Genomic DNA, 14813 nt, shown 5'->3' on the forward strand with positions numbered 1-14813 from the left:
GGCACTAGAGCAGTACAACCAAGTCATTGAATCTTCCCTGGCTCCAAACCTAAAAGCTCAGTACAGCTCTGGCTATCCTAAACACTTTTCTTACAGAAATTACAGGTTTCTTCCTAAGGTTATAATTCATATACCAAAGAAAGACGTGAGATACCTACAAATCAAGCTCTAAATACATAATCTTAAAATTTATACATATATTTCTTAAGCAAAAGAGGGAAACAGATCTTATCATGCGATTTTTTATTTATTTATATATTTATTTTATTTAAGCATGTTACGATGTTCTTTATTAAAGCAATTTCTCTAAACCTCCACAAGAGTATGAGAAAATGATATTTTTAAGTAACTCCATGCAGGGTGCATTCATTTCAGCTGCTATCAAAAATATGTGAATTCTGGACAGCACCATCAGTACATTAATCTTTTCCCCCTAGAGTCAGAGTGTAGACACAAATAACATATGCCTTCACTGTGTTAAGAAATGTTGGTCCAAAATAGTGTATAACTGGTGCATCAGTTTTTTTTTGTGGGTTTTTTTGGGGGGGTTTTGACATTGTTAAAAAGGATTCCCCCCTCTCTTGAACACATTGCAGAAAAAATGTTCACACAGAACAGAGTGTTTGATTACTCCACTGATCTGGATAGAAGATGATAACAACAGGATAGAAGATATTGTTAGTTTGACCCCTTATCTTTGTTGGAAATTTCACTAGATAGTTGTCCTCATATCTTTGTAATGATCAGGTATCAAATATATGCTCTTATCTAATCTTGGCTGCTTTTGGGTGGATAAAATGGACAGCATACAGAGAAGAAGCAAGGCTTCATTCAGAGGAAAAAAAAAAGGCAAAGCAATGCTCTATCAAAATCACATATCACAAGGCAGACATTTTTGGGGAAGTTTGTTGTGACGAAAAATAGGTTTCATACTTTAAGACTTTATTCAGATGTGTATTACATGAGAGATGAAGTGAATAAAATAAATTTAATTCCCCTTTTCCAAGAAAAAATTTCTCTTCATAAAATGATTATTCCTATCCGTTCATCCCTAACAGAACTGGAATTCCCAGAGGTTAACAATATATTAAAGTACATTCTTGTTCTATTAAAAGCTAATTTCCTGGTCCTGTAAGACATATAGATTATAAGGTGCCGATGAGACCATGCCAAAATCAGAATTGCCTCTCTGGACCTTTTCTGGAGACCAAGATTTTCCTGATCTTTCTGCAGAATGGGGACTAGATATTGAAGTAGATTTGGCCTCCACAGGAAGCTGATTCCTACATTTCCATGATAACAGAAGATACTCAGGTAGTCCTTAGACCTGCTCCCAGGTATTACTCACTCAGGAGTGCAAAGAGATGGCAAATCCCTTGTTCTTCCCTTGTAATCATGGGCAACTATGCAATTCCTATACTGTTTTGGTTGTTACTTTTCTAAATAGCATCTAAGAAGCAGTTAGCCCATAGAGAAAGAGATCAGTTTAAGCATACATAATTTTATCTTTCTTTCATTACATTGATTATGTGTGTGGTTATGTGGTTTTTCACACATAAAAACACACACTGTAAAGTTTCCTAACCTGGGGCACTTACATGTCTTCTTATTGGCATGTACAGAGTTGCCTAAATGCAACTGGCTTGGGGCAGCTGGACATGTAAGAAATGACAAATTGGCTGTGTCTTTCTGTACCTGCAAGCAATGGAGTGCTGATGAGCAATTGCAGGGGCCCTGCAGGATAAGGTTTTGTGGACTGCACAAGCATGGAAAGAGGGAGACCAATCTCTCCTTTAGCACGAGTCAAATTAGCACCCAGGATATGGGAAAAAAAGTTTAATCCTTCCCTTTATCTTGTTTAAAACCAGATCCCCGCTTCCTCATGTAATACTCAAACTACCTGTATATAACTCACAGGAGGGGAACAAAGAACAAAGTAATGCATGACTTGACAGGAGGCTGGAAGGAGGGGAGGATGTGTGCCTTGCTGACAATTTAACATTAGAGAACCTAAGTGGAAAGCTGTTATCTTGTCTGTGAACCTGCCGTGAAGGGTGACATGAATTGGCAGGCAGATCACAGCTATTTGCTAAACAAATAAAAATGCTAAAACTCAGGAATAAGTTGCCTAGTTTTTATAGAAGTACATGTTGAAATGGCTAAATATCTTTTAGTTCTCTACCCTCATTGCCTTTAATTGGCCTTTTCTGAAACTCTACAAGGGCTTGCTTTACCTTGTATCTCTACAGTTATCTCTCTTTCCCTATTTTTTCCAAGAACCTCTCTGAAGGTTTGGCAGTTATACCTCTGCAGAGTGCAGTGTTGCTGCCTCCTTTCTCCCTCCCTCCTTTCTGCTTTACCTCCACCACTCCTCCCTCCTTTCAACACCTGCACATGTCCACTTCTCTCCACTCCATTTCCTTCTGTCTTTCCAAGCTTTTGTCAGTTTTTGTTCCTGTTCAATATCTTTATTCTTGATCCTTCCCAGGTTATTGTTCCTAAATAATACTATCTCTCTTTGAAGGCCTTTGACTCCCATAAGGAATTTCCCACAGTGTTTGGATGAAGAGGAGGACCGGAGAGAGCCCCTTGTTTCTCTCAATGCCTCTTACCCTAATGGACCTGGCAGCAAAAAATTACTATTACAGGAAAAATCCTGATCAAGTGCTGCAATATGGTGCTCATTTTGAACACGAGCAGTGTAATTAGTTAGGAGGAGGTGAGAGAGGGGACAGCATGGAAAGTGGAAATGATCTGTCAGGTGCTTTAACATCTCGTCTCAATTTCTAACAGGTGTCTTTGTGCACACTAGGATTTTAGAAGCTTGTTGCAGAGCGAAACGTGGATTTGGGAGATATTTCTTGGGGGCTTCCCTACATTAAAAAGAGCCATATTACATAAATAAATAAGTAAATAAAATAATAATATAAATGAATAAACTAATAAAAAGCCACCTATGCTAGCATGTCATACCCAAAAAATGCTAACTTAAAATGTCCTGGAATTAGCAATTTGTGCCACTCCTGACTACAGTTGGCTTAATGCAACGTGACTGATTTCATTCCCTACATTGCAGTGCTGCATGGCTTCTGGTTAGGGACACAGTTCAGCTGAGAATGAAATGGTGAATCAGGTGGTGTGGGCATCTGTTTATCTAGTCATTTTTTTGGTGACATGAAACCAGTTGAAAGCGAGCCCAGGAAGAGATTCCAAGCAACCATAAGTGAGCCATAAGAGAGCATGACAATGTGCATATGAACTCTGTGCTACAGTCTGGTGGTTTATAGCTAAATATCTCCCTGGATATTTTACCTGCACTTAGTTTTGCAATGAATAAAAATCCGTATATAAAGGTAACTAGGTGTCAACTTCATTTCCACTTAAGACTGTCTATTGATTAAAAACTACTTTATATTAACAAGGAAAAAAAAAAATAAAATAAAAAAAGAGCATAAGCCCAAGACATGCACTGCCAGTCCCCATAGATTTAAATTTAATTAAATGAGGAAACTACTGTACTTTTTTAATTCACACTGAAGATTCCCAGAGCCATGCCATGAATGGTATTCAGTTTTTGCAAGTCAAGAGCTCAGCTTGGAATATTGTTTTATCATTAATGCTGCCAATCATTCATTCCCCATTAGGTCTAGTATAAAATGCCACGCTACTGCAATGAAAATACAAGGCCTTGGCCCCATGCTAAATGTGTCCTGAGGATGCAGCCTATGTAATCACACCAGCTTATCCATTTATTAGCACAGTAAACCAGTCGGTTCAGACGTGAAATTTGGCACTGAGATGATACTATTTTGAGAGGTGTTGAGCACCTGCTGCTGGCTGCAATCACACTTTTAATTTCCATAACATCTAAAAGTGGTGTTTCCTCCCTTTAAAACTAGACCCATGGCTCTGTGAAGTCCTGCCAATGTGCTACCTGCCCTTCCCTCTCTGCTGGTGTCTGCATTCCCCAGGCAACATGGAAAAATTCCGCACATACACCCAGTAAATCTGAAGTTTTTCCCATGAGAAACAGCCGGCCATTTCTTCCTAACCTCTACAAATAATTTGCTGTCTTTTGAAGTACGGAATTATTCATCTGACATTTTACCTTGTCTGTCTCCAAGCACCATCAAGTCAAATATAACATCTTTTAGCCACATTTTCTTTCTTTCTTTTCTTTTCTTTTTTTTTTTTTTTTTTGAATTTCAGCTTTAATATTTGTAGGTTTTCTGTTCTCAAAGATAAATTAGAAAATAAATGAGCCTGCAGACAAAGTTGAGAATACACCATATGATAGCAGTAATGTACAAAGATGAGCATGAAAATGTCATCAGCATCATTGTCAGATATGTTTTTGTAAATACATATATATATTTATTTATATATTCTTTTTTCAGAAAACTAGTTTATAGTGCTGAGGAGAAAAATAAAAAGAGGACAAGGAGATGATAAGGCAGAAAAGGCAGGGGACTCGGATCTGTACAAACACACCTTACGAGCACCTTTGACTGTTCCAAACAGGGTGTTGCTTTTGAAATCACTGAATTTCTTTAACTGGACTGGTGTGAGTGAGGAGCCATCCTTCCATGCAAATATTGTGACTTTCTGGGACTAAAGGCCAAAGCAAGTGGTCATGAATTTTAATATAAACAAAACAAGATCTATCCTTTTTTTAATATCTCTCTTCACTGTGTTGTGTGTGGTAAGGAGAGACAGAGCAAAGTAGCCAAGGATTAGCTTCAGCATTCTGGTATGTATGTTTTCATCTCAAGCTGAATCTTATCCTCCATGCTCTGAAGCGATCACATTTACAACAAAGAGACCTGAGAGACTGAGACCAAACAAGCACCCAGAGCACAGCTATTCCACAACACCTATGACAGGAAACTAAAACGAAACAACAAGATTAGCCCTTCTGTGTCTTCAGGGTCTTCGAATTTGCTGAAGTATATGCTTCGACTTCAAAAATAATCTTTATTAATATTATTTTCAAAGCATTGGACACATACTATTCTGAATTCTGGTGAAGTAGCCAAGCTTTTCTGTCTCTGTTTTGTTACTTGGGCAGGAGCACAGGGGAGGCAGAGCTCACTCCTTGCTCTGCAGCACTGTATTGACAGACCTTCGGCTGGAGCGTGGTAGCTCCAGCTCCATACCAATTAGCCTCAGCAAATATTCAGGCCAAGGTGACCTGTCAGAGGAGTTCAAAAAGGAGTCTTACAAAGCAGCATCTGCAGGAGGTAACAACCATATTTTTTTTGCAACTTTTCTGGCTTGTGTGTTCTTCAGTCACAGAAGTAAATACGTTTCTAGCACAGTTATTTTGAAGGAGAGCTGATTTTGCAGGGTGCCTCCCATCCCCAAATCTTTACTTTTGAAGATATTTCTGCTAACTAATGATGCTGATGCACCAAAAATGCCATCTGCCATTTCTGAACTGACACCTGCCCTATACATAATTTCGAGCATCTCATATGGTAATGCCAGACAGACATTCAAGCTTTTAATCTCCACCATCCATCTCTCTCTCTCTCAATCCTACTCCAACATTGCATCTCTTCTTGTTCGATATTCTTGTACATACATCTCTATATAGCTGTGGTAACATCTAGAGATATGCTCTGGGAATTTCAAATGTGGAATCTATGAATATTTTTGGGAAAGAGCATAACTCGTATTGCTTCACAGCTTCACTTTAAATTCTGCTAGACAGGAAGTACCTTCAATTTATTTTATCACTGTAATTTAAGAGGACATATATTATTCTTATTTAAACCCAAAAGTCTGGATGAATAACTACACTTTTAGGTATATTTGCTCTAAAATAAAAGGAATCATATGACTGGTTTTGTTACCTGCAGTATAATCGTACTGAAACCCTTAAATTGTAATAAATATATTACACTTTCTTGTAATACATTGAAAAAAAATGTTGCTATGGGAAAAAAAAAAAAAAAAAAAAAAAAAAAAAAAAAAAAAAAAAAAAAAAACTTTTTTTGTCACCAAAAAGTGATTGAATTAATGCTTGACCCTTTTGAGCTGAAAATACTCATTCCAACCTGCAGTTCTACTACAAATGATAGCCTGTGACAACAGACAAGTTAACTTGTTAAGTCCTTCTCACAATCTTCCACCTACACATCTTCACAAATTATTATTTTGGTCCAAATTCCACATGACAAAATCCACACGCTCTGGAAGAATACCACTTTGGCTCAGCTTCTGCCTGGAATGAAGTTTTTGTTTACAGCCATGCTACCTTGTAGAGCACTTGCTCACTCTGCTGCACCTAGTGTGTATGTGCTGGAAAAGCCACTCGAGTGATTTGTAACAAGCTCAGCTGAATGCGTCCGTGCCACATAGCACTGCGGGATGAAGGAGGCTCTCAGCAAAGCCCAGCGCAGCAGCAGTTTGATTACTCTTCTGCAAAAGGACCACTCAAGAGCACAAAGCTCTCTGCTGTCATGACTCAGTGCGAGCATAACAGCCCCATTTCTTAATGGCTGCTTTTTCAGTCTCCACTTGAAATATCTGTACTGTATCTTAATAGCTAAAAGTTAAGATTATCTATCCCCTGCCCCCAACTCCTCTCTATCACCTTCCTTTCAAATTTATATTTTTGTTACCAAAACCAGTACAAGTAAAAAATTATCCTTGTTTCTGCATTCTCCATTGTTGGTGTCAGCACACCAGACTTCCTCTCAGGGAAATGCCCAGCACACACATCCAGGAAGGGGCTGGATGACTCCCAGGTGTGTGGGCAATGTGGGGATGCCAGGAGTGAGGATGCACAGCAGTCTTGTTTGGCCACAGTTCTGGCTGCCCACTTTTCAGGGAATTACGTTTAGAGCTTCCTAGATACTTAAAGTTTTGGACCTGAAATATCAAAATGAGTTTTGGTTTTAAAAAGGCCCCAAAAGTGAATTTCAATTCTCCTGCCCCAAACATCCTTGGAGGGGCTTACTCCAGGTCTGTGAAAATTATGCATTTAAAGTTGGAGGGGGGTTATCTGTTGTGTTGTAATTTTGTATTTTGTTCATCAGCAATGCTATAGAGAATATAAATAAGTCTAATGATAAAAAATCATTATAAAACAAACATACAGTGCCTGCTCTTAAATTACTTTTGCTGCTCACTTCTGACACAAATAATGGGCAAAATGCAATGATCTTGCATAAATTATTTCCATTTTAATGGACAGCAGTTGCCAACAGGAAAATATTTATCATAGAATCCTAGGATGGTTTGAATTGGAAGGGACCTTAACAATCGACTAATTCCAACCCCTCTGCCATGATCAGGGACACCTTCCACTAGACCAGGCTGCTCAATTTGCTATTTACATCTTTGCTTGTTCTATCCACTTCTTTTGATGATTGCAAATATCATCTCAAAACAACAACTAATCAAAATCTTTTGGGAAGCTACAAATCGAGAGATTTTTGTGGCCCAGGGGAAGGATGAGATACTTGAACTCTAACATCTCTCAGTCGATATGGAAGTATGACATTAGTGTAATGCTGAATTGATAAAAATTATATCCATTCAGTTCAGCAATCCAAACTATTTTAGTTCCAATTAAGCAACATAGAAAATGTAGAAAACTGGAGGAAAAAACATTGACAAAAAATACTGATTAGCTCAATTAAAAAGGCCAGGATGAAAAAGCTCAACTACACAAGGCCAGAATAGAAAGTTGAACCTATATTTGAAAAAGACAAGAACTGTGGAATAAAATAAGACTTGCTTTTATTTTGTGTTTCACTTTTCTATCTTAACTTAAAATGTTTTAATTATGAAGTCTAGGAAGTATTACCAACTAGAGGTTCCATTTTACTTGCCAATTATTTAGTTCCTTTTCAGGAAAAATAAATAAATAAATAAATAAATAAATAATAAATAAATAAATAAATAAATAAATCCTTGGTCCTTGATCTCTCATTTTCTCTATTGAGAAACTATGTAATCACTTTATAAAATGGAGCAACTGTTCTTTTATCCTTTCATTATATCAGCTGATCCACTGTGCCAAGAGGGCAATAGAACCATTAGTCAAAATGCTGTGCAAATGAGGAAATTGGTCTGTATTACAAATCCCTTTGACTACTGGTGCAGTCTGGCAATAGCCAACCAAGATAATCTGTCATGTTAGGGCAGACTAATCTGTTTCAGTATTAAATATCTTTTCTATTTGTTTTTCTCTTCATTGATGCAGTTTTTACCCAATGGAAAGTGGCATGAGGCATCCAGGAGGAGCTGATGTGACTCATGATGTGCCCCTGTGGTCTCAGTTGTCCTTTGAAGGAACAAGGGAAAGACAAATAAAGAGTATCTTGCTGGATCTGTCTGTCAAAATCTCTACAGCACATCTAAAGAAAGCCACATTTTGTTGATAATTAGCTAATGGTATTTCAAGGTGATCCTTATCCAGCCTCCGTTAATATTACATTAACTTACTCTGGAAATTGGATTTAATGCAAATATGCTGCTTGAAAATAAGTGTAAGGAACAGAACAAAGACTGCCATTGAAAGGACTGATCGCTCTTTCCGAATGCTTTTCATCATGTACTTTTTGTATTGATTTTTTTTTTTTTATAGACTTTTTGGAAATATGGGTTAGTGTTCAGCCATAGTATCTTGTGCCACAGCCTATACAATGAATAAAATCCAGCCATGAAAATAAGAGCTATGAGGAAATGTATGTAATGCCATAATAGCAACATCTCGCTCCCTTTATCAACTGAACAGTATTCTTCACAGAGAAACCAATAATTCTTTTTAAGATTATTTTAAGGCCTTGACCAAATCTTGATCTTAATCTTCTCCTTTATGGATTAGAGCTTGCTGAGTTCCAAATTCAGAGCAGCTTTGCTGAAAAGTGACTACTATATAAATAAATTCAAACGCTGTTAAGGGTATTTTTTTTATTAACTTTACCAAAGTCCAATTGGAAAAGGTTTTTATAGGACTAGTTGTGAAAAATTTTGTTTGGTTTTCAATTAAGATCTAGAAATTTTAGCCTCACATTGATACTTCCAAATGAAAATATTCCAATTGATTGATCACCTGTGCTGGTTGCTCATTTTGTATCCCCTTTGAAAAACATTTCACAACAGTGTAGCTTTGAAACAGGATGCTTACTCTAGTCGTCTGGAACGCAAAATTAAAGAAAGAGAAAAAAGTGATATCCTACTCTTGATTTATTTTTAAGCATCTGTTTCTATTTTTATTTAAATTCGATTTTCCACACTTTTTTATTGTATGTCATTGATTTTGTTTCATAGCATAATCTCTCATTTCTTCAGCATTTCTGGCTGATGTAATGCAAGAAGTTTGATGCGTCTAGCTTACAAGTATTTATTGGCACTTGTATTGGAAATGAAAGTCCAGACTGGTTTCTGTGTCAGGAGTAGTATTTTTATTAGTTTATTTAATCTGCCATTGAAGGAAGTGTAGTCTGTTTGCTGCCAGTCTGCCACCCTTATTCCCTGAGTACATTTCAACGGAGGTGAGGTATGTTTAGAGGTCCAAGGGAATCAATAACCACACACCCACAGACTTTCATCTCTTGACCATTTTTGAAAGCTGGCTCTTAACCAAAATCATGACAGTTTGACAGCTGTTTGGTCATTTATACAAACTGAATTGGTGGCCTCTATCCAGGTGCTTGTGCAAGTAGGCATCTGCATCCAAATATTCAGATTGAATTAGTACCTGTATTCAGAAATCTCAGCAGAGCTGTCAAGACTGAATGTTATGGAGATTTGTCTCAGGTATCCCCCAGTGCCTTGCTAGCACTTACCTGGGCCTTGCTGGCCTTCACGAATAACTTTCCAAGTCTTTCCACGTCTTTCAGGACTACCCATCTTCCAAAAATCTTTTCAACTGTCTTTTTCAGAGAAAAGTAAGACAGTGATGACAGCCTTCCTCATGATCAAGGACCAAGACACCATCTTGTTCTACAACTCATCTAGTTTTTTTGTGCCTTAATCCCCTAGCTCTAAAATTCAGAGGAGATGGGAACACTGGCAATACAGTCCCACTACACTGACACTTTATAAGGTCCTTCTTGTTCCAGCGCCACGGAAACCCCTCTGGGTTTCAAGGCTGGTGAATTGAACAGGAGACCATTTCACCATAGCTACATTATGGGGTATTCCTCAAAAGCAGTGACCCCTGAAATGTTTCTGTTGGCACTTTCTCTTAATTCTCAAACTATGACATTATTTTCCATAACATGTGCAAGCATGCACACCAAATGTTATTTAATTAAACATTTATAGCATACTAATTTAACAGTACTGTTGGAGCAATGTTCTTGGCAATGATCCAGTTCCTTCATTGGAATAAACTAGGCAGCCTTCAGCTTCATAGTTTATTCACTTGGGGACTGTGTTACTGCCTCATAAAACAGTGTGATAGTACTATTATCACTTAATTATACTGCAAGCTTTTCAGACTTCCATGTCTGCCTTTCTGCATCAACCACAGCATATTTCTGTGAACCTCAGAATGTGCAGGAAATATAAATAGGGCTGTTCGAGCATTCATAAATGTATCTCAGGAAGCTGCTCTGCCCATGCTTGGAGATTTATCAATATATTCTACTCATATATGATAAATTACTACTTTGAACAAACCAATGAATATATTCCTAATATAATTAATTCTAACACCTAATTCTGAGCTGCCACCTGTAATTTCTTATGTAAAAAAAATCCCAGCAACTGAAATGGACTACTTATCTTGTAATGCGTATTCACTGAGAAAGAAAAAAGAGAAAGAAAGAAAGAAATATTGAAATTTAAACTGCATTATCATTATCACTAATTGTCGGTAACAACTATAGGTATTTTTCAATAATAAAAATATCTAAATGTCATACACAGCCTCAGTTTATTCTGTTTGTGTTGAGGCACTTGTTAAAGTGAGGAAATGTTACTCCCCTCCCCTCCTTTCTCTCTACCTCCCCACCCCCCCCCCCCAAAAAAAAAAAAAAAAAAAAAGCTAAATTAAAATATTATTAACGTTTCTTAAATCCTGGTTAAATCCTGGCTATTTAGGTAAGCTTAAGCCACAATTTTGCACAAATTCAACCAGCATAAAGTATAGGATTATTTATTTTATGTCTTATTACTATATACTTGCTACTTATTAAATATAGTCACATGTTGTTTTTTTTAAAATCTTCATGCTTATTAAATTAATACTCAGAATGCAGTCTGAGCTAGGTTTCTATTAAACTGAAAGGGTATTTTCAAAGGCTATTAAAATGTAAGGATATTAAGTAAAGCAAATCTCTCTACAGATTGACAAAATTGGTAGAAATTATGAATATTTAATTTCCCTTGAAACAGGTTTGGATATGAGAGCATCTGATTAATGCAACTAAATAAAGATTCAAAGAATTACATTTAAAAGTTTTAAATAAAGTGACTTGTCCAGTAGTTTAATAACATTAGTAACCTAACCCTTTCAGGTCACTCCTTTTTATGCTGTTCACTGTTCACCATTTGAAGTGGCTGCAGATAGTCATCCCCTGTGTGCCGGTGTTGCACAACCAGCTGTCTATGGCCATCTCTCTGGCAAATGGAAGTTTTTATTAGAAATAGAATTTACAGTGTGACACAGGAACACCTCAATAAATTCTTTTTGGAGCTTTGCTAAGCATCTGCATCCCAAATATGAAGCCCACGGCTATGTGAGAAATGTGAAAATTGTGCTGATTCTTTAACCTAAGGATATGTTATTAATATGCTTATGTTAAAATAAATATATAATGTAAAATTGAGTGTTGTAGATTTTATCATTTTTCATTTTGAAAGAGTAAGACTGAATTTAGTTGTCTTTTCTAAAACTAAATTTATTTGGCCATAAACTCTTATAATTACTTATTTAACATCCAAAAACATAAAACAAAATCAAATTTGTTGTGTAGAGAGATAATTAAATCATATGTTCCTTTGTGTGTCTAAAATGAATTTAGTTTATGACCAATGCAATTTTTAATTATTAGAGATGTAAGTTAAAGTGATTTAAGCACACTATACCATTACAATTTCTATAGTATGACAACATTCTTAATAATAGCCCATTCATAATTTTCTTTGAAATCTTTGATTTTATTCAGTTGTTTTCTCAGACGATGGAGCATGTGAGCAATTTACTATTATGGGGCTAAACATCCGTTTTGTATTAACTTCTTTAATGATGTGCACACCAGTTAAATGTAATATTTAGAATGTAAAATAGTGTTATTTATGTAATATTAAGTGTCTACTTAACATTTAAATTCTGTCTTCAAGTGAGTTGAAAAATGAACAAATAACAATAAAATGAACATTTTATTTTGAACATTAGACATACAGGTCTTCATGTCTTTTCTCGGCTAATGGGACAGAGATTAAATAATGGTGTCACACCAAAAACAATGAACATGAAGTTCTCTTGTCTCTGCTGATAGGAGAAGGACGTGAAGATTAAGTGCTTTGTACCTCCAGAAATAGAAGTTCCCTCCTGAGATGCTGTGAGAACTGGGCATCAGTTAGCCTTGCACAATTAGTCTCTAGTAAATTATAATCTTTCTCTTCCACCATTTTCTGCCATTCAGATTCCAGTTTTCTTATTCACAGCTGAGAAAGAAAGAAGTCTCTTTGCTGAAACCTGAGACTTGCCCAGGAGTGAGCACAGAACAAAAGCCCCAGTAGTCCCCACACAGTCCATGGTGGAGTGCCTGGCCCTGTACTGGGATGGGGCACCCATAGACTTCTAATGACTGTGGATCCAGACCCTAAAAATTGCATAGAAAGGATACCCATGAAGTAGACTCGTGGCTATGGATCTCTCAGAGCATTTTCCTCTCAAACTTACTGTTCCTAGTGTGTCAAGTCAATCAAAGTGTACCTCAAACAGGATGATTATGGTTGTGAAAGAGCAAATTTCTTGTGAACCACATCACCACATCGTCTTTGCTGGTAATGGGCTAAATGCTGCACCAAGAACTACAGCTCCCTGCATTTCTTTTTTCTTTTTTAGTTTTTGTTCAGAATTTCTTACCTGCCTAGGATTTGCTTTATCCCATTTACCTGTAGGAGCAATTTTTCTAATCACCATTTTCTAATTTGTTTTATTTCTGCTTATCTTTGTACGATCAAGTAATATAACTGTCCTTCTTATACAGATGGTGGTAACGAGGTTTTTTGGTGTATTATTACAGATTACAATTACAATTAAATATTTATGACCTCTGCTGCATGATGCATGGTAGAGGAGTACAGGGAGGTATGATGACAGGGGTGTCAGAAGAAGGGACTATGACCTGCTTCCCATACAGTAACTTCTGGCATACAGAGAAGCTGTAGGCTACTAACGAAGGAGCGTGGTGTGCAGTATATCATATGTGTAGCTTTCTGACACACTGTGATGTCAGACGGCCTTGGTCTGGTAAGTAGGGAAAAGGTGCAGCTTTGGCTGTGCCTCGCTATAAAATCTGTGGCAAGAGGCTTTGACGGTAATTAATGATGCTTTGGCCAGCTGCTTTTTCACAACAGAAACAGTAAAATAAAAATAAATAAAAATAAAAAAAATAAAATAAAAAATAATAAAAAAAAAAAAAAACACATAAAAATAAAAAATAATAATAATAAAAAAATGCTAAACTACAAACTTCAGCAAAAGAGTAAAGTTCAGCTGCTGCATATTCAAAGCCCATCTCTGAGTAAGCCTTCTTCCATTGACACACACCCTTCCTGCATACAAAATGCTGGTGCATATTTATATATTCACAAACCATGCCCAATATTTCAGCATTCACAATTATTTACTATGCACAGGTATGCAGTCAAAATTCAGGTGGCATCTAATTTCACATACTCTAAATTCATCTCCAGACCATATTATTATACTCCAAGCACCTGCAGAATCATAAGGTATTTCAGAACTGGGGATTTTATCTTCATTTATTCCTCAGCCTCTGTACTGCAGTTCTTGCAGCATTATGCAATGCACAGCCAAATTTATCTCCTGGTACATATTGGTTAAGCTTATATGCCTATAAGCACAAATAGCCTATCACAATGTTAGTTCTAGTAAGGGGATATAGACAGGAAACACAACTCAAAAGATACATGTATAAGGAGGTTTGTGTTTGATCTTTATTTTATTTTAAACCAGCAAAAAATTTTGCTTCTTTGGGGCTTTCCAAAGAAAGTGACAGATGAGTTACTGGGCCTCAGACAAGCCAATGCCAAGAGCACACTTGGCAGAATTTATGAAATGTCTCCCAAATTCATCTTTACAGGAAAATGACCATTTAGCTGGAGTGAAACAGCCCACTCTGTTCACTACTATGATATATATATATTTCTTTTATCCTTTTGTGCATTAAATATAGGAACATGAATGGTTTTTCTCTTCATGAAGTGCATGATTATTATACTTTATTTAAAGAAATCAAGAGGCATAAAAATAACTGTGAATGACTACAAGTTATTCTCTTGTGCACTCCTGACACTTGAGTTCTCATCACACATCACTCACAGTACTAGTCTAATTTTAAAAATCAAAGCTATGGTAAGAAGTGTTCTTTGAAGGTTAACCTGAATGCAAAGTCTGAATGCAAATCTAAAAAACTGCCATAAATAAATATGGCTTCTTTCAGTGGTGGGATAAATACAACATGCTTCCTTAGATTGAATTAAAAGTCCTAGGTAAATTCTAATTTGATTATTTGTTCCTACGATGGGAATTTTTTATGACATTTTTTGTGTCTGTAACAGAGGATCTTGTATTCATTCTGTAACTGGATTTATTT

This window comes from Anas platyrhynchos, chromosome 9, assembly GCF_047663525.1.
Source record: "Anas platyrhynchos isolate ZD024472 breed Pekin duck chromosome 9, IASCAAS_PekinDuck_T2T, whole genome shotgun sequence".
Lineage (NCBI taxonomy): Eukaryota > Metazoa > Chordata > Aves > Anseriformes > Anatidae > Anas > Anas platyrhynchos.